Genomic DNA, 21354 nt, shown 5'->3' with positions numbered 1-21354 from the left:
AGAAGAGAAGAAACTAATAGGAGTCAAAGTTACATAACCACTACAAGCACAATGATTTAAAGTGTACTGGATTGTTACCATAATTATTGTTAATATCATTAAATAAATCAATGAACGCTTCCTGATTCCATATGATAAAATCAGCAAGATACCATGTAGAAACTAAAATTAGACTTGGGTTATTAAAATGCAGAAGGAAAAAAACTAGCAGAGAAATTTGACCAAATTGATAAACTCAAGAACTTTGTCTCAATAAAGACTACTCATATCTTCTTTTTATATATTTAGATTGTATTCTTCTGTCTTCCTCATACTCCAGCAATCTACATTAATAGATTCCCAAATCTACTTGATAGGTTTGTTGTAGATATTAAATGAGATAATGTAGTAAATAAAAGAAACTTAGAAAAATTATTCACTTAAAATTCGGTAAATACCTTAAAGTTACAATATGACTACTGACAAACTTAACTGAAGTTTGTTTTCTAAGACTACTAGATTTGTCCCAACTAAGATTAGTACTTTAAAAAAAAGTGGTACTTAGAAGTAAAAATTTGAGATCGATCCATAATACAACTTCATGCACCTAACTTGCTATGAGAAATTACTGAGCTACTCAAGATTGACTTGAAAGTGATTCAAATTCCACACTAACGTAAACAGCTTGTGAAAGACTATTCACACTCAATACAAAGCAAAAGGTGAGGTGAATCATGAGAAGACACAGACAAAGTGGAACCAGAGCTTGAAGAATAACTGGCTGAGATAAGGAAAGTCATCAAGGAGAGGGCATATGAGTTGGGTTTTAAAAGACAGACAGAATTAGAATAAGCAGCATTATGATAGGCTTCATTTAAAAAAAAAAAAAAAAAAAAGCAACAGCATATGCCTTCGTGACCGCAATGAAATAATTATATGTGTAATTATTTATTTAACAACTCTCTCCCCAACTAGACTTCACATTCTAGAGGGGTGAGACTATCATTTTTACAACTGTCTCTCCAGTTCCTAGCAGAGCATCTGGTACACAGTAGACATTCAGTAAATGTTTGTTGAATAAATAAATAACAAAGAGGCAGGAAAGTAAAAAATTGCCTAGAAAATAAAGAAAAAATGGACATGAAGATCAAAAGATTATTCAGGGCCAAATCACAGAAGACCTTGAAAACCAAACTAAGAAATTTTTACTTTATTTAGTTGGTAATAAGGAGTCACTGAAGTTTTTAAGGAGTACAGTGACATAACTAGGTCTGTGCTTAGAAAGTATATCTAAAAGCAGTACATACAGTAGATTATTAAAAATGAGACAATTAAAGCGATCAGAAGATCATTACAGGAGTCTAGAGCAAAGACGACAAGAACCTGAACTAGAATAAAAGCAGTAGAATGAAAAGTAAAAAATAATAATAATCACAGAGATATTACACTGATAATATCAATAGGGCAATCAGTCATCCATTCCACCAACATCTTTTGAGCACCTCCTGTGTATCTACCAGACACTGCGCAAGGAACTGGCCATATGAAAAAATAAATATGCCGTGGTCCTTTACCTCAAAGAGCTGACAATCTCTCTGAGTCATTCCAGTAGGGAACATTAATTGAAGACATAATAAACAAAGAAAGGAAGAAGTCAAAGACTCTCTTAAGTTTTGAGTCTAGATGACTAGGAGGATGATAACACCATTCAGGGAACAGAATAGAGCCAAAGAAAGTGGGTAAGGAAGACGATATGGACAGTTTTGACATGCTGGCATTATGTAGAATATCCAAGTGAACATGGTTAGATGGCAGTTGCAACTTTAAGACCTGGAGAACATAACAGAGGTAAGGTTTTATGATTTGGGGAACCTAGTATAAATATGAGAGTTGAAGTTGAGAGCTGAAAAGATAAAAGATGGTATAGGGACTATCTACATTTAGAGAGACGGAGGAAGGTAGAGGGAAAAAAGGAAGAGGAAGAATTATCAGTAAATCAAATCGAAAGAAGAGAGAAAAGAGCAATCAGAGAAGCAGGAGGACCATCAAGACAAAGAGAAGTGTTTCCAGAGGCATCAACCATCGACAGCATTAGTTGCAGCAAAAAAAAAAAAAAAAAAAAAAATCATGAAAAATCAGGACTGAGAAAAAGGCCACTGGATTTGGGGACGAAAGAAATGTATTAAGTGACATTTGAGAGTGGCAGAGTGATAAGGGAAGATTCTGTTTGCAAGGAGTTAGAGAATCAGTGAGTGATGAGGCAGTAGAGACAGCTAAAGCAAACTGCTCTCTGGAAGTCTGACAGTGAAGAAAAAGAAATGATGGGACAGTAGTTTGAGGGGAACAGCAGAAGGAAGAGGATGATTTTTTAGGAAGGAGAAAGGATCATATTAACAAAAAAATAAAAGCAATTTTTTTTTTGGTTTTGGGTTTTGAATAGGAAAGAACTAGAGAGCGACAGAAAGAGGAGCTGGTAAAGAGACAAAGATGCATAAAATATTTGATTTATTCATTCGATAAATGTTTGTTTATTGAGTGGTCATCATGAACTCAAAACTGGAGAATACACACTGGAGAATAAGTCAGATATAGTCTTGAGCTCATGGAGCTTAATAAGTCTACAAAGCTTCCGAAGGAAATGGAATAATACCGTGGGTGTGGTAGAATGCCTCCCAAACATCCATTCCACCCTCTCCTGCTGTGTAGCAGCCATGAAGTTTGGGGGGTAGATCAATTCCAAAATGGGTTGATCTAAGGTGGCCTCAAAAATCAGCATAATCATTATCCATCTGCCTTATCAGGGTGTTTGATTCAGGAATGGGCACAGAATCCAAGTTGGTCCTATCAGAATGAAACCTGGGATTTTGATTTACTGGAAAAAGGGACATTTCTAAATATAATAGATTGCACTTTTTGCTCCAATTCTCCATCTTTCCCTATATCAATGTCCTTATCAGATATGTAACTTTGCAGTTCCTCCTCCTAATGGGATGGAGTATATATTAGTCAACTTGGGCTACCATAACAAAATGCCAAAGACTGGATGGCTATTTAGACAACAGAAATTTATTTTCTCAGTTATGAAGGCTGGAAGTCCAAGATCAAGGTGCCAACATGCTTAGGTCCTGGTGAAAGCTCTCTTCCCGGACTGCAGAAGGCCACCTTCTCACTGCGTCCTCACATACTGGGACGAGGGTTGGGGACGGTTGTGCGGGGAAGTGTCATCTGGTACCTCTTCTTACAAGGGCACTAAACTCATCATGAGAGCTCTACCTTTGTCACTTCATCTAAACCTAATTATCTCTCAAAGGCCCCCTCATCTCCAAATACCATCACATTTGGGGTCAGAGCTTCAACATGTGAATTTGGGGTAGGAGGGACACAATTCAGTTCATAGAAGTGTATATTCTCCCATCCCTTGTTTGTGATTTGGCCATGTGAAATGATTTTGCTCACAGAATGAGCTAGTGGTGAGAGTATATGCCAATTCCAAAGCCAGGCCTTAAAAAGCCCTGACATGTTTCTATTTGCCCTCTTGCGCCTCTATCATGGGCATGAGAAGAACATGCTATGATTAGAACACTCCACTGAGTGGGACAGAAATACATGGTGTACTACCAGCATAGCCAACCCATACTGCAACACCCTGCAATGAGAAGCAGGGCCACCTAGCCATCAAGCTTAAACAACCCTGCTGAGCCTTAAATCAGCAGACGTATAAATGATAATATGATGTTTTTAAGACACTAGTTTAGGGAAATTTGTTAGAAAGCATGCATTATCATGGCAATAGGTAACTGATGTAACACCTGTATAATACCTACAGGCCAAGGGACACATCTAGCTCTTTAGAAAGAGCCTTATGCTAACATAGATGTCCAGGAAAATTAAGTTGGACTGCCCCAACTGTTTTCTTCAAATCCCTACTTCTTCATTCACCTCTGCTGGTTCCTTGCAATAGCTCCTGAATTCAATTCCAATACTGGCCTGCAAGATTAGTGAAGAAAACAGAAGAGACAGAAGAAAGGGGGGAAAGAATCATGCATACAAAAAATAAAATAATTTCAAGAGAAAAATCAAACTCTAGTACAATACAAGACATCAAAGAAAATGAAAATGGAGAAGCTGTCCTTGGGTTTGGGAAGGGGCTGTTCATCAGAAAGTCATTTTTGGACACTAGAGAGATAAAAGCATGATATTTAGAAATGTGTAAGTTGCATGTAAATTGAAATAGTGAGTTTAGATAATTTTGTTTAAAAGTCTGACAACGAAAAGAAAGAAAGAAAGAGGGCAACGACTAGTGGGGCAGGAAATGGAACTCATTTCTTAATAAGGAAGACCTACGTTGCATAAGTTTTCTATTGCTATGTAACAAATTACCACAAACTTATTATCTCCATTTTGTAGGTCAGAAGTTCTCATGGGCTTAGTTGGGTCCTATGCTTAGGGTCTCACAAGGATAAAATCCAGGTGTCCACCAGGCTGGGCACTTATCTGGAGGCTCTGGGGAAGGATCCACTTTCTTGCTAACTCTAGTTGTTGGCAGAATTCATTTTCCTGCAGGTGTAGAACTGAAGTCCCATCTCCTTGCTGTCTGCTGGCTGGAGGTTGCTCTCAACTCCCAGAGGCTGCTCTCCAGCTCTTGCATGTCTTCCACCTTCACGCCAGCAACAATGCAATGGATCCTTCCCATGTTTTTACACTAGTGGAAGGGCTTCCCCTTCTATTACCAGCTAGAGAAAACTCTGCTTGTAAAAGGCTCATTAGGCCTATATTAGGTCTATCTAGACTATCTTCTCATCTTAAGGTCAACTGATTAGAAACCTTAATTATAACTCAAAATCTCCTTTGCTGTGTAAGCTAACATCATCGAGGGAGTGACATCCATAATATTCACAGTTCTAGAGATTACAGCAGGAAATCTTTGGGGGGCATCTTAGGATTTTGCATACCACATATATATATCTAAAGTGAGAAAAGGATCCAAAAGCTAAAAGGCCTTGAAGAAGATTTTAAGCATCAGAATCTTGTTTTACACAAATTACCAATAACTAGGAAGGAAAGGAATCAAGGAAAAAGTATGCCATCCTAGCCATCGCCCAAAAAAGCCAGAATGCCTTTTCTTAGAGATTGGAAGAAAAAATGATAAAAGGAGAAGGTGGGAGGCAAACGACAGCAATTATGCCAACTATTTACTTTGCCAAAATTAGTATCATATTAATTTAGATACAAAAAGACATATTCTCATATTCTGAGTTCTTTTTAAAAAGTTCTTCCAGATGGTTACACTTCCCTAGAGTGACAGCACCCAATGCAGCCTTGCACATATTGGAAATTCAATTAAATGCTGCTGACCATCTGACTGAGAATTCAGAGTCTGGAGTAGCTGACTCAATACAAACATATGGCTTAGTTCCCCATCAAAGGAAAAGTCGAGTCACTGTATTCTCTCCAACATTGCACCTCCTTTGCAATGTGGGAGAAAACAGAAGTGAACTAATAAAAATAGACAAACTGTAGAATACAAAACTTCTCTAATTTTATCATGAATTCAGAATTCTTCAGCTAAGGATCAATTTCCTTCTTAAGTCAATTCAATCAAATCAATGCTTCCTGAGCACTGCTTCAGGATATTTAAGATGAGGAAGACATCTGAACTCAGGTCACTAAGGGTTGTGGATAAGAGTACACAAATGATCACAATGTGAGGTTGAGTGACAGTAAGGGTTAGGGAAGGGAAGGGAAGGGGAAGGGAGAAGGGGAAGGGAAGAGAAGGGGAAGGGAAGGGAAGGGAAGGGAAGGAAGGGAAGGAAGGGAAGGGAAGGGTGGGGAGGAAGGAAGGGAAGGAAGGAAGGGAAGGAAGGAATAAAGGGAAGGAAGGGCTGGAAGGGAAGGGAAGGGAAGGGAAGGGAAGGGAAGGGAAGGGAAGGGAAGGGAAGGGAAGAATGCTATATTAAATCATATTCAACCCAATAAGAACCATATGAAGTATTCATAGATAAGCTCAGACAGGTTAAAAACATTTTTTTTAGGTCACGTATGGTAGGGTATAGATTCAAATTCAGAACTGACTGACCCCCAAACTCAGTCTCCCAAAACAGGGATAAACTATCTCTGATTAGCTGGTCGAATGGGAGTTTGGAGGCTGGTGGAAAGAAACTAGGAACATTTTCTTTAGAGGCAGTTATTTCTGGAATTTGGAAAGGTATACACAATTTTGAAAAACAGGATGTTAAGGAAGAAGAACTATTCCAGGAGAAACGGCATAAAGTAAGAAGGAAGAAATCCGGTTCAGATCATCGATAGCACAAATTCTTTACAAATAAATGTTAAATTGGACACACATTTTAGGGGCCAAATATTGGGGTTCAGAGGTTAGTGCACTGGTCCAGACAAGAGTCCAAACTAGGATCTCAGCAGTTAAAAAAAAAGGGGAGACTGATATGAGGGGAAGTATGGAAAATTATTCTATATTTACTCTTAATTTGAGGGGGGAATAAAGCCAAGGAAGTCCAAAACATGAGCTTGAATTAGGAAAGAAAAATTATCCTTGTCCCACCTCTGCTTGCCCTCCTAGAGGTTAGCAAACTGTGGCCCGCAGGCCAAATTCAGCACTCCATCTGCTTTGGTAAATAAAGTTCGACTGGAACCTAGCCATGCCCAGTCATTCATGAATTGTCAATGGCTGTTTTCATTCTACAACCATAAAAACCATACAGCCCCCCAAAAACTGAAATATTTATTTTCTAGCCTTTAAAAGGAAAAATTTGCCAACATTTGCCAAAATTTGCAAATTTGCCTTACAAGTCACTGTTCCAAATCTTTACGTAGTTTATTTAGTCTGGACTAAATATGAAGCTTATGTGAATAGTTCTTAAGTGATCAATTTGCAAGATTATCATTTTAATTCCTATTTCGATAACTGAGAATTTGGCTCTCTTTAGCCTCCCTCCTCAATCCCTTCCCCCCTCACATACACACTTTTCTCTCCCAATATAAATATATATTTAAATCAGTCAGTGTTTACAGCATAATTATGACTATATATTCTTCATTACTGAGCCAGATAATGTGATGTGACTATGTTTCCATACTTATAAAAACGTCTTTCTGAAGTTAATAATCATCTGTTTCATTTGCTTAGTTTTCCATTACCTATCAGTATGTTTCCCCAAGTCCGACAAACTTGTCAACTGTCAATTTTTTCCAAATGTTCAAACATACCCAAAACTTCATTGTTTCTATTTGTTCCTCCCAAAACCCTTACATAGTCCTCCATCGTTTTCTCTAATGTGAACTCGTCGCAAGCCTACTAAACAGCTGTTTTCATGAAACCTCTTAGCTCTGCTCTTCTATATTGAAACTTTTGTTTCCTGCATCCAACATCTTTCGCTTTATTGAGTCCCTCGTTTTATGCAAGCTCATCCTCCAGAAGCTTTCTATGAAAGAACATATAAGACATAAAAGTTTTAATCCTTCTATGTCTTAGAACTTCTTTATTCTATCTTCATATCTAATCAATAGTTTGGCTGAACAGAGAAATCTAAGCTAAAAATAATTTTCCCTCATAATTTTGCATCACTGTCTTCTACAATCCAGAGTTACTGTTAAAAGTTTGATATCTTTCTGATTTCCATTCATCTCTATGTGACTTGTTTTTATATTTTCTTTTGTTTTACACACCCTCCTCAAAGCTTTTTGGATTTATTTTATATTATACTAGGATGTGAAGTAGGTAATATCAGGTGATCAGGTTAAAATACCCAAGAATTAACAAAACCTGAATTTTTATTTAATTAAAGGATTTCCTTTTCTGCTTTATTTTTAAAAATAAAACAGGAAATTGAAAATTAATAAAACTAAATTCTTCGATCTAGGATCTCTTTTAATATTTATTCCTGGACAATCCCACACGAATCAAACCCTAATTCCAGCCTAATTAAACCTTATAACTGACCTTCAAAGTTCACCCCAAACTATAGATAATTGTATCAATTCCAATTTCCTTTCACTCAACACTATTTCTCTATTACAATCTAAAATAGTTCACATTTCCATTTATTTGCAAATGCAAAGTCTTCTTTCTTTCATCTCTGTCAACCTGTGTTCCTGATTAGGTTACTTTTGGTCCTGATTCCTTTTGGGATTCACACAAAAAGATATAACATTTACAGTCACTTATAACCACTGTTCCCCTCGCCCTTTCTTTAGTCAACAGCAGCCACTTCATTCATACACCTCCAAAGCATCTAGTGGGTATAGGCCAAGGATACAGCAATCCTATAATGTAAAGGACAACCCTTCCCATCTCCCAATAAAGAATTATTTGGCCAAAAACGTCCATAGTGCCAACACTGAGAAATCCGGCTCAAAAGCTACTTCACGCTTATTCTAAGACCTACAAATAGCTCAACAATCAAGTAAAATCTGCCTTAGGCTCAAGATCACTTCCTCTTCTGCTCCCTGACCTACTGTGTTCCCAGGCCCTTTGTCTGACTTGATCATTGAGACTTCGCCTTTTTCCCAGCAGCTCTATGATATACTGGTCCTCAGATCCTCAGCTCCTTCCTGACATCTGCCACCTAAGACACAGTCGCCTCGATCCAGTTCCAAGACTCCCTGGCTTATTTCTCACCATGGAAAATTGAGAGGCTTTAATCCCGTGTTTTCTGGATCTGGATCTCTATACAGTTTGGTCGTCAACCCAACCTCACTAACATTAATCAGCTATTGCTCCCTACATCCCAGGGTGACAATATGGTTTGACACTGCACGTCAAAAAGGCTCTCTCCTGTCTAACTCTGGAGTCCTGGCATTTAATCTCTTCTTTCTGTAGTCACCTTAAACAGCGACTTACAGCCATTTCATGGTCACTGAAGGAATACCTGAACCAATAACCTGCAGGCTTGAGTTGCAAAGAACATACGTTTAGACTGACCAGATTCTGAGTGCTTTCATTCAGTTACTAAAATACTGAAGTACTGTGTTCGGCATTGGAGGTTGGAAGAATTAAAAAAAAAGAAAAGGCATGGTCCCTACTACCCTTAAATAGCTTAAAACTTAGCATATGTCAGAGGTGTAAGTAAATAATTCATAGTTAGACTGATTGCAATCAGATTATCCCTATTCTATAGCTTAAAAAGAAAAAAAGAGAGAAAAATCATTTCTCAGACTTGACAGAAATAACAATCTCAAAATAAAAGTATACAGAATGAATAAATGAGCAAATGAACAAGCAGATGGATAAATGAGAAACCAAATACCAAACTAGTAAAGCTTTTCTGGGGTCTTCGGCAAGGTGGTGCATCATGTAAATGAGTTTCATTATACTACAACATCTTTCATTTTCCTTAAATGTCATTCTCACTATAAATGCTAATTGGCTTAGCATATAAAACAATTTGATCTAGTAGCATAATAATTCCATAACATAATCCATGCTAAAAAAAAAAAACTTTGCTTCTCAGCTGTACAGATAATGGAGCTTCTAAAACAGATTTAGCCCACTAGCCTGTGCAAAGACCAGACTGATACTGGGCTAGAATGCACCATACAGCTTCTCTGTATGTTTACAGCCAGCATCCATCTAATTGGTCAGTGTTTGTACCTTACCAGCTGTCAAACAGTTTTAATGTCATGTTTGATTAGTACATTCTCTCAATTTTAGAGCAATAGGCAAGGTTTTCGAGAAAAAAAGATTATAACTATATTACATTCCTTCTCCTTCTGAAAGTATAAAAATACCAGTTACCAACTGAGCCATAACAAAGGATCCACCTAGTTGGACTGAATCTATCTCTATATAACACCTTGTTAACTCATCATGACAATTTATTTATACTGCAGCTACACTGAGATATCTGTCACTGGAGATTATCTCCATTCCTCATGGAGATTATCTCCATTCCTCATGAGATGGAGTCATTCAGATTTGGTTTTGAACCCAAGCTCCACTGGGTTCTGTCTACATGACCTTGAAAATGTCTAACCTATTTTAAGATAAAAGTATATATGGAACTTTTACCACATGAAAATATGGAATATAATACTTAACTCATAGATTTGCTGTGAGAATTGATAAGGAGATAATAAATCGATAAGACTAGCATATTCTAGGTGCTCAATGACCCTAGCATTCCCTTTAATCTAATATATATTGACTGAGCAAAATTATCTTAACAAATCTTTTCTCTTTGTTTACCTAATTTTCTTTAGCTCCCTCCACTTTATCAACTCTTCAATCATTCTTTTACTTAATCAAAGTTACTAAGAGCATGAACTTACCACTGCCTCTACCAAAACATCTTCCAGACATCTCTGGAATCCAAAGTAGAAGTTATGGTTCCAAATTGGCCTTTACTCTGAAAACATTGCTTGCCTGTGTTGTAAAGTGCTTCCCCCTGCCATTTCTGATCATTTTCCAGCACTGAGGAAGAACATTGGCTTTTGAGTCACGTGTCATGAATTCCAAATCTCTGTTAGTCAAGTTACTAACCTGGTCCAGTTACTAAATTTCTGAGTCTCAATGTCCTGTAAACTAATACATGTATAGCAAGGAAGATAGTGCCTAGCACATAACAGGTGCTCTAAAAAATGATTTACTATTTCTCAGCATTGAGGTTACTAATCAAACCTCTGTTCTGTCAACAATTGCTCTCGAATAGCCCAAAAACATATACATGGTCCAAGCTATGTACGATTAGTATGCCCTGTTCCACAGTTACTCATTGAGTTACTCAACAAATAATTTTCTGAATGCCTCATATGTTCTAGGCATAAAATAATAACGTTTGTACAGCACTTTAAAAGATAACTAAGCCAGTGTTTCAGGCCTGAAGGAGTTCAGGGTCTAGTGGGAAGGCAAACATACAAACAAATAATTACGGTGCAGTATTATAAGTGCTAAAAATAGAGGTGTGTACAAGGTGCAGGGATGCACGAAAGATAGGGATCAGGCAAAGCTTCCCAGAAGAGATCATTATGCCGGAATGAGACTAGAAGGATGAACAGGGCTTCACCGAGCACATAAGGGAAAGATGGGTATTCCAGGGGGAGTAACAGTAGGAAATCTATGATGCCTGCTGACAACGTCAAGTTCTTCTGGCACAGGTTGGAGGAAGCAGTTGCAGAGGACTGGTGGAAAATGAGGCAGGTAAGAAGGAGCCAATCACAAAAGGCCTCAAATGATACTCTGACAAGTTTGGACTTAATTCTCTCAGCACTACAGAGCCACTAATTTCTAAGTCAGAAAGTAGCTTGTTTAGAACAATTCCTTCATAGCAGAGGAAGGAATGAGTTGGGAGGGCTGATATTGGAAGTGGTGATAGTGAATAGATATAAGTGCAAAGGAAGACTCAAGGACGCCTTCGGGTTTCTAGCTTAGATGAACTACTAGTACACTGTGGTTCCACTAACACAAAGGAGTCATACAAGAGACAGAGCTGAACTGTGGGTAAAAATAATGAACGTTTCGACTCTAATATCTCAGTTGAGGGGAAAACATTCAATAGGCCATTGGGAATAACATGTCTAGAGTATAAGAGAGAACACTAAATTAGAGATATATATTTAGGATAGCTATTAAGAGCAATAATTTTTTAAGCCCAAGAACATACTTTTCAAAAGAAATGTAATCCGTTAGGATTTCTCTCTCAACTGCGACTGAAAAGATTACAAATTAAAAACGTTCAATTACTGTCGATTGCACATATATTAAATTTTAACATAAAAAAGATGTCAACATATTTAATAAAGACAAACTCTTACGAAAGATAAGTATTCTATATTCATTTATTTATCAATTTTCTTAAGCAGTCTACTAACAAATAATCTATTTCTAAAATACTGTTTTCATGGCAAAAAAAAAAAAATGCAGCACGCTTCATCTTCTGAATAAAACAGCATGTTTAATTTCCTGAGTAAACATTACTCCTACTTGACACTGAACAGAGTCCAAAGTCACAGAAGGAGTTAAGAAATTTTTAAAATCCCAGGAGCAATAAACCTCACTCAGGGAATATAGTCAAGAGCTTATTATAAAGGACTAAAAGTCAATGTCATACCAGAATTTTAAATAACATCATGCATCCCTCTATTTAATAAATTATTTCAAAATCAGGTCACAATTGACAGACACACGATCTTGAGCAGACGGGAGAGAGTAGATAAGCAGGGAAAATTTCCTTTTCTCTACTGAAGCATGTCCACCAACTGTCATGTCTGGAAAACAGCCAAAATGAGCACTTTATTTGCAAAATGAACAGGAGACTCTTGAAATATTAGCAAAATGTGTGATGTATACATGTGGAATGTAGAGAATTCTTTTAAGATTCACATTTATGGATATTTGGGAATAACTTTTCTAAGACATAGATTAAGAGTGTAAATCCATCCATGTTACGAATTCTAAAAGCCTCGGTAGAGAGCCCCTTAAATGCCTGGGGACAAACGTTACCCTCCCTTTTCTTCTGGGCTGTGACCATCTATCCAGGATAAGATGCCCTTACACACTTTCGAGACAAATGTCGGGCCTCCAAGATAGTTACCTGAAATAGCCACATAAATTACCTTGAGAAAACCATGTCTCTTTCGCTTAACTCTCTTTTGTTTCCTAACCTTTCTTTTCCTCTTTTGTCGAAGAGCATTTTCTAGTTTCCCAGCCACAGAGTTTACCAGCGAAAGCTGACACAGCTGAGTTGCTCAGGGAAAACAGCTAAACTATTGGATGGAAATCAAAGAGAAAAGGAGGAGGGAACATAGAAATGTTAACTAGAGAAGAAACATGTAAAACTTGGACTTCATCTGAACCTGTATACATTTGTAGCTCGAGATCAATGTTCTCAGATCATGGCCCATAGTCAAAGAAGGGTCACCGAGGGCTTTCTAAAAGGGCTTCTCACTGATCTAAAATAAACACATAATTAAAAAAAGAAAGACAGAATGGTAGGAGTCTGGATAATGTTTACAGTCAATAACCAGGGGAAAGGGAAGGGCAGGTGCTCATTTTGAGTGATTTTACTATTGGAAACTCCCCAACGGTCACAACATTGCTACTAACACCGTCACCTTGGATGAGGTGTCCGATTGGATCATACAGTATTTTTGTTCTGTGAGGTAAACATAACAGAGAGCAAATGGGAAAGGTAAGGTGAAGAAAGAGACTTCTGGTTTGGGTCTATTTTCTCGGGAAGTTCACAAAATAGTCAAGGTAATAAATATTTTTTCGCATGCACTTTTTCTGAGATGTTATCCTCTTTCCCACCCAACCATGAGGTTGGGCCCCAAGCGACCCGGCAGCCCCTAATATTCACTGCGTGATCCTGTCTCCCTGATCCTTGCTGCCTTGATTCCGAGTCTCTCCAACTCCTGGCAGTTCAAGTTTTCCTGGATTCTATGAGATGTGTATAGTCCTATAAAACCCCATTTCCCTGTAAAGAGCAAGCAAGCAAAATCTCCCAGGAATGTCACATTAGACACAGATCTTGTACTCTTTTCCTCAACTCCTTTCCATCAGAGAAATACCATATGGATTATACTGCTCAGAAAATAGTATCTGCCAATCTCAGATTCAACAGTTTTGAAAGGATTTTGAAGTGAACAGGGAACAGGTTGGATAAATACTCTGTGTGGGCCCTCGTTCTGCTAATGAACACCACACTGCAAAGTTTAAGGACCATTTCCATGGAAGCCCAAGGAGTCCATAAACATAGAATGTCAAGATGCAAAAAGAAATACTATGGAAAGGTCATACATTATTAGAGGTGCTACTGATGATAAGAAAAGTTTAAAAGGTAAGAAAAGAGTGGGAGTCAGGATCTGTTTAGATCCCTCGATGCTATCTTGTACATTGAGCATGTTGTTTAATTCTGTTCTTAGCTAGGAAAACCAAAAATTTTATCATCTTTCCATTGAGCTTATTTTCCCAGACCTAGAAAAGGACAGCAGCAACTGATAATACTGCTCACTGCTTATCTGTCCTTAAATTTGGCCTGAAAAGCCAAATGATCTTTTAAAGTACAGAATATAATGGCAATGAATTATCTTTGCAACACGCCCAAACTATCTTTTCCCAATTATTGCAAATAAGGAGAGTGTCTTTTAGCTACATCAAATGTTTACCAAAGAGCATCTTGGAAGTTTCTTTGCTTAAATTTGTTTCTAGAAATTATGAATTCCTGGTAATAAAGTCTGAGAAATCACCAGTATGAATTACTTACCATCCTGCTTCATTTGGCCCAATAATGATTTTTATAAGACCTGTGAAGATTTGCCATCTTTCAAATATACTTGGCCAATTTCCTGACAGTGTTTTTGTGACATTTTAAAAATCATAATGGGACTATCATATAACAAGAAAAACCCACTTGCTGAAATCCTTATCTCTATCAAATTCCGCAAACTCGGCTTCCTCGGTGAATGACAGTGACTATCTCAGTGCTTTTATAACTCTTCTTTTGCATCGTCATCAACTTACTGAAATTTTTAAGAAGGCAACTCACTGACAATTAAGATAAAGACTTCCAGCAAAACAGAGCAAAAATATAAAGATTTTCTGTCTCTCAGTCAATCTGGAGGCCTACTATATATACAACAACATAATGAAAGAAAAATCTCATGAAAAAATGCAAAGTGATGACCAGCCTATCAAATTATCATCTCTCCTCCAAAATGCAGGGAGAAATAGTGAACTGCCACACGGTACTCAAGCTCTGGTCATAATCTCCATGTTACCTAGAATTCTTAATTGCCCATAGCCAGATTTTCTTCCAACAAAGGAATACAGGCATTGCTGGTTTGGAGAGTAGTATCACCATCATCATCATCATCATCATCATCATCATCATCACCATCATCATCATCATCATCATCATCATCATCATCATCATCACCATCATCATCATCATCATCACCACCATCATCATCATCATCATCAAATAAAAATAAGAGCATTGTGTTACTCTCATCTTTCTCTTCCTCTTCCACTCTTTTTTCCTCTTTTCTTTCCTCCTTGTTTCCCTTCTCTGCCTGAACGATTCAGTCTCTAAAGCCATTAAGTATGGCAGAGACAGGTAGGCATCCACTCTAGAAGAAAGAAGGAAGCCACAGTAGCCTACAGAGAAGTGACAGAGCCCAAGGCAGGGGAGGAGAATGTCCATATTGGGGGCAGCTGAGTGTGGGGTGTCAGAGCTTCAGAAAGTTAGAGAGGGCATCCCCTGGAGGGATGTATGATGTGAGAGGGTCGCAACCCAAGTAGGGTTATGAAGGTCCCCATGTGGCAGTGGCAGAAGTGCCCACCCGGACATGGAGTATCAGAGTCCAAACAGGGTAAAGAGGGCATGTACATGCAAGGGTGACCCAGTGCGAGGGGTGAGACCCCCTAGCAGGATACAAAGAGTAGCTCTCTGTAGGATAAGGAGTCACAGCCTGAAAAAGGGCAAGAGGGAGTCTGTGAAGGAGATTCGTCCTACTGCTCAGAATGTTCACTTTAATCACTTGCTTATGATAGTGTCTGTCAGGCTTCATGTACAATTACTTTTTTTCCCTTTGTAATAACTAGTTTGTGGAGAGGTACATTTAAGCTGTTTGAATATCCCATTCTTCATTATTAATTTTGATGCTTAAATTGTTCCAGACTTAGACAGTACAAGCCCTTTCAGGCTGGCTTCTTTGAGTCATTCTCTCACTATTTTCTTGCTTTTGGCATCAGAAAATGTTCCAGGACTCATCTTTCTCTGTTTCAGTCCTTGATCAGCCATTTCTCTAAGAAGCCATGGTTCTTTTTATCGGAAAATGGTAATCAGAAGCTAAGATTTGGGTACTAGGTATGCTCATTAGTGAAACCAATATGTTCACACACAGAAATACACACAGTTACATCTATACCTGTCTATATTTACGGAAAACCTTGAGTTGACAATGATTCGTCTAACTCCATCACAACTCCACGGCAAGGATTCATTTTAGTTTCTCTCTTCCTATATTTGTAACTTTCTTTTCCAATAGTGAAAAACTTAAATTCTGTCCCGGTTAGTCCATATACTTACTTAATAAATCCCGCTGTAAGCAACCAATCCTCCTCTCCACGGCCATACTCTACCCTGCGTGAATGTCTTCCTTACCCCACGCAGGCTCTGCCACCCATGATAGGATGGAATGCCGTTCCCCCAAACCGTCAGCCTGGCAAACTCCTACTCACCCAACAATATTTAAGAACCAACTCCTCTCTGAAGTTCCCTTGACTACTCCTCCCAGACAGAATTAAGGTCACTCTTCTTGCTCTTCCTCTTCCTGTAGCATTGTTTGGTACCTCCATTACAGTACATGTCACACTGTATTTTAACTCTTTGTTGACACACCTGTCCCATTATTCTACAAGTACCTGGGGTGTAGTTGGAGATGATCTCATTCAATTTTAGAATCCACAAGGTATTCAAAAAATACATGTTAGAATAATGAGTGATCATTCTTTTTTTTAAAATTATTTATTATTATATATGTCTATAGCACCTGGTCTTCCGAGGTGGTCTCCCATCCAAGTACTAACCAGGCCTGACCCTGCTTAGCTTCCAAGATCAGACATCGGGCTTGTTCAGGGCAGCATGGCCACAGACCATGGACTGTGTGGCTCCACTGGGGTGTGAATCCTGGACCTTCTACATGTAAAGCAGACATGCTAACTGCTACACTATGAAACCACGTCCAAGTGATCATTCTTTGTTATCACTGTTCTTAGATGTCAGTTGCCCAAAAAATCCTGATTGACTTTGGTTAGTTGGACAGTAGTTGGTTCGTTGATTAGTAAGTTTTGGTCTAAATACACCCTAACACACAGCATTTATACCAGTGAAAAAACATGTAGAAAATAGTTTTACCATTGTTCATAATTCTTCACCTCTTCTGATGTGTCTTCAAAGTTTCTATCAACCTTCAGAGTGACACACCACTCTAGTCAGTAGCCAAAGAAAGCCAAACAGAAACAACTCTGTCCTGGGGTATATCCCACTGCTGGAGTTTACCATGCCACAGAACATTCTGCATAATTCCTGCTGCTCCCCCCAAACACACTCCCACTCACTCCCAGCTCTCCGCATTAGTAGTAAAATAGCTATGCAAAACAGGAATAATTCTGTAAGTAAATATATCAGTTTCCTTTGTATATTCAAAATACAAGATACTATATTTACCATATTTATATGATACATTTCAAATGCAAATTAGTAACCAGAGGTATCAAACAAAGACTCGAAGTAGCTAAATAGTAATTAAGGCCAAAAAAAAAAAAAAAAAAGGAAGAAAGAAAACTTTAACGTAGAAGAATGCTAATTGATACCAAGGGGTCAGAATCTCAAATGCCTGCCCTGTGCAGTAAAACAAAGGTTTATGGAATAATCCAGATCCTAAAGTCAACTTGCAACATGAACTTTTTTTAAACAACAAGAAAATGCATTTGAAAGAATTTTAATTTCAAACCACATTAGATATTAAATCTCTTATACATTTGTATCGCGAATCTTTGTCACCTGGAATCATACAATAAATATGTACCTTAAAGGAATAACCTCTGGAAACAGGCAAACGACATGCCACATGCTGATAATCTAAGATGGGTATATAACAGGTATCCAATAAAAAGTTTGAGAGACTAAATAAGTAGCAAAAAGAAAAGGCTGTTCCAGAACCAACCCTATGTCACCACATATCTCAAGTCTCCAATCAAATCTCTTTGCCCTTCTACAGCACCAGCTCTATAAGGAGGAAAGATAAATGACCACTTTTATCCAACCCCGTCTTGCAAATCTGGCAAAATCCACTCCATCAGCTCTACTACAAGAGCTCCAAAGCTTTACTATTTGGCCTAAAGTTTTGTTTCCTCTTTAAATGAAAATACTAAAAGAGCACTCTCTTCCTAAATGCATTTACCAATCAACCACACAGTATGTGTTAACTATCCGCTCTCACAAGTAGTTTTTGGTGGTGGTGTAAAAAGTTAGGAAAAAATTTTCCAAAATTATCTCAAATGCATAATTAAGTAAAGTATTTCGGTATACAAAGTCCATGAGATTAGAGGAGAAATTAACACTGAGAGAGGCAGAAAACCACACATGATGACAGCAAACCCTGTAAACTCAACTTTGAAGGATCAATATTCCTTTTTCTTAATCTACTTCTCACTACACAGCCCATTCCAGCTCTTTTCACACAAAATCTTCCCCTCGGGAGAGGGACATTTGGCACAAAAACTAGAGCCAAGGTGAACTTGTAGTAATTAGAATGGCAAAGAGGCTTCCTTAGGGCAGGGTTAAAGACAATGTGGTTTGGAGAAAAGAAACATCCAGCAGGCAGCAAGAACTGAGGTTGTCCTTTTATGCCCAAATCCATCACTCAAGATTTGATACAATTTGATCAAAGGATGGTGACAAGTGTAGTCCAATTGTTTCAGCTCACTCAACTAGAAGTAATTAACCACTTTAAATAAAGCTGCTCTCACAACTCAGTACAACCCAAATAACTCTACAGCACAATTGTTTCGAAGTTCCATTTTACTGACAGTCATGAGGACATCCCGTTAAATAAATCACACAAGTACAATCCTCACCCAGGTTTAACAAAAATGAAATCACTTGCTGCCCTTCTGATGCAAGAGAAGAAAACTGGACCCTAAGAAGAGTTCCTAGATCTGTTACACAAGAAAATCCACTGAGTTTTCAAGCGGCATTGTGCCTCTCTGCCTGCCATACGGTTTACGTGACCATGTCATCGCATACATAAGAACTGGAATACAGATGAGTTTCTGTGTAAATTACTGACTTTTCAAATATAAAACAGTCTTTCATATCAACATATGATGAATAATCAAAACTCATTGTATTTTAATTTAGAACTATGCTACAAGATGTTCAAATGGAAACCAAAGATATGCTAAAATGCATTAAATGTTAAATGCCTTCAGGTTATGTAGGTTGAAATCAGTCTTCTAATTCTCAATCTGAATTATAGTCAGCTTCCATTTCTAGTTAAATACTTAGGACAAATGTTCTATAATAGGCTCCTTGAAAAAATTTTCCAAAATTATCTCAAATGCATAATTAAGTAAAGTATTTCGGTATACAACTGAACTAATCAAATTGTGATTACAGTCACCTGAGAGGTTAAATTGCTAAAGTCAGTAAATGCACTACTGAATATTGTAAGCTTCTGCATTCATGCCATTGAAGACCTCCTCCACGCTTCCATCAACTGTAAGAAACTACTGAGACACACAAGGTATTAGCAGGCGATGTAAGGGACAGACAAGATGCATAGGAGTCACCGGCTGGTTGTCCTAATTCCCTGCTACACATCAACCTCACCATTTTGAAGAGGGAGCTGAAAACCTTGCTTAGTAGAGAAAGAGGTCAGTACCCAAATTCCCTCTCCTCCCTCCTCACTCCCCATCGTGCAGCTGGCACCGTTCACTCTGGCAGACACAGCTCTCTGAACATAATGGTGCAATCACTGCTTCAAACATCGTTACTATCTAAAATAGATAACCCACTTGCAAGTTGACTATTTTTATAGATACAACATTTTCATGCAGTTTAACTGCTCTGTTTGTAATTTATTCCACTTAACCAATGCTGTTTCCCTGGAAGTATCTTATATCAGAGTCCAAATAACCACAATTGCCCAGTTGTGAAAATTAGAATGCTTCCAAGTTGCCTCCTATCTGCTTGTACCCATCATCAAAACACTTCATGAACCAAATTCTGAATAAGAAAAAATTTATAAACTATCTGGTTTATGGCCTTTGGTGACCATAAGGTTATTTCTCCCCCACTTACTGCTCTGCTTTTTCACGTGGGGGTCTTGAGAACTGGATTCCTTATTTTCAATAAGAATTTACTAGATGCACTTCATGCAGTACTTGACTCTCTGAGGTACTAAGAAAATTGAGTAAATTTGAGGCATTAACAAACTTTTATTACTTTATTAAAATAGAGATCATTCTTAATCTAGACTCACTAAAAAAGAAATAATTCAATGTACGTTTTAAATGGGAATTATTTTTGTTTGGACTAAAAGGTAATCGTACCAAAGAGACTTTAAAAGGTTTTGCAGTGGTCTCATGAAAGGTATGTTAAATAAAATGAAATTTCACATGGGATATGGAAGAAGGAAAAGGAGAAGGGCAACTCAATTTGAGTATTCTGATGAGTTCTGATGAGCTCAGATTTCTTCAAGAACGAAAGTGGGTAGTGAGGGGTATAACTGAAAACAAACACAAAAGAGGGATATATACTTGTCCTGAAAAAAATGCTAATGTCCCTTTCAGCTAAGCTTCAGCTACCGCAGCTAATGCAACCTTGAGCTCTGACAGAGAAACAGTAAAACTGTGGATGGTTTTAGACCACAGGAGAATGTCCTATGACATTGAACAAGAATCTGATTCTTCCCAACTTCTATTTGGCTTCTACCTTCCCTAGTGAGAATGATTTTCAAACCAGAAAGGATAAACAAATAATGTTAGCAGATTACTGAAGCTCCAAACAGAGATCCTAAGAGACACTTAGCCGCCTTAAATTAGCTTCAGTATCCAGACCCAGAAGAATTAGATGCAAGGGAGTAGAAGGAATTTGCATCAATACTAGGTACCATCAGTGGTTCGCTACCAGAAACAAGCTCTAATAAAGTAGACTGATTTGGGTGGAATGTATAGATTTAATACTAAAAAGGTAGATCGAAAGATGTCATGACAGAATATAGCGTGAATTTAGAAAGGCAGTGGATAAAATACCTCATAATATTCTAACGGGTATATTGAAAAGTAGCTGACAGTTCTATTAAGTGGCTTCAGTGTTGGGAGAAACGCATGCATAAAGATTGCTACTTTTAAATTTATACTAAGCTGAAGAAAGGTTCTTTAAGAGATGTATCCTGGTGTGCTGAATTCCAGCTATAGAAAACATGCTTATTAAACTTACAGATGATGTTGAGGAGAGGAATGAATATTCTGGAAGACAGACTCAAGATCCACAAAGATCCAGATATATTATAAACATAGGGTAAATCAAATAAGATGAAATGTAATAGGAATGATTTAAGTTCAATCAACATTTTACAAGTACCAGACAGGAACCATGGCTTCATAAGTCATTGAAAAAACAATACGTGGAACTTTTAATTGAGTTTGTGCTCGATGTGAGCTAATGCCATTCATGACATAGCTCAGAAAATCTTGACCTGTATTAAGAAACATCTTAGATCAATAATAAGGTAATAATTTCATTGTATCATGTTTTAAATAGTTGTTATTTTGTTTTCATTACATAATACATGTTCATTGTAGAATACTGGAAAATGTAAGCAAAAAGAAAATAAACATCACCCACAATTCCA

General features: G+C 37.7%; 1 protein-coding gene and 1 pseudogene across 1 annotated transcript in view; both read right to left on the bottom strand.

Annotated features, from left to right (window-relative positions):
- The window catches only part of ANKS1B (ankyrin repeat and sterile alpha motif domain containing 1B), a 678567-nt gene that overhangs the window by 652980 nt on the left and 4233 nt on the right, over positions 1–21354 (bottom strand). The gene's annotated exons all lie outside the window — the stretch shown is intronic.
- LOC120615226 (uncharacterized) lies at positions 16474–16589 on the bottom strand (annotated as a pseudogene).

This window comes from Pteropus medius, unplaced genomic scaffold (genome assembly GCF_902729225.1).
Source record: "Pteropus medius unplaced genomic scaffold, Ma_sr-lr_union100, whole genome shotgun sequence".
NCBI classification, from domain to species: domain Eukaryota; kingdom Metazoa; phylum Chordata; class Mammalia; order Chiroptera; family Pteropodidae; genus Pteropus; species Pteropus medius.
This window is presented reverse-complemented; position numbering and strand designations above follow the sequence as displayed.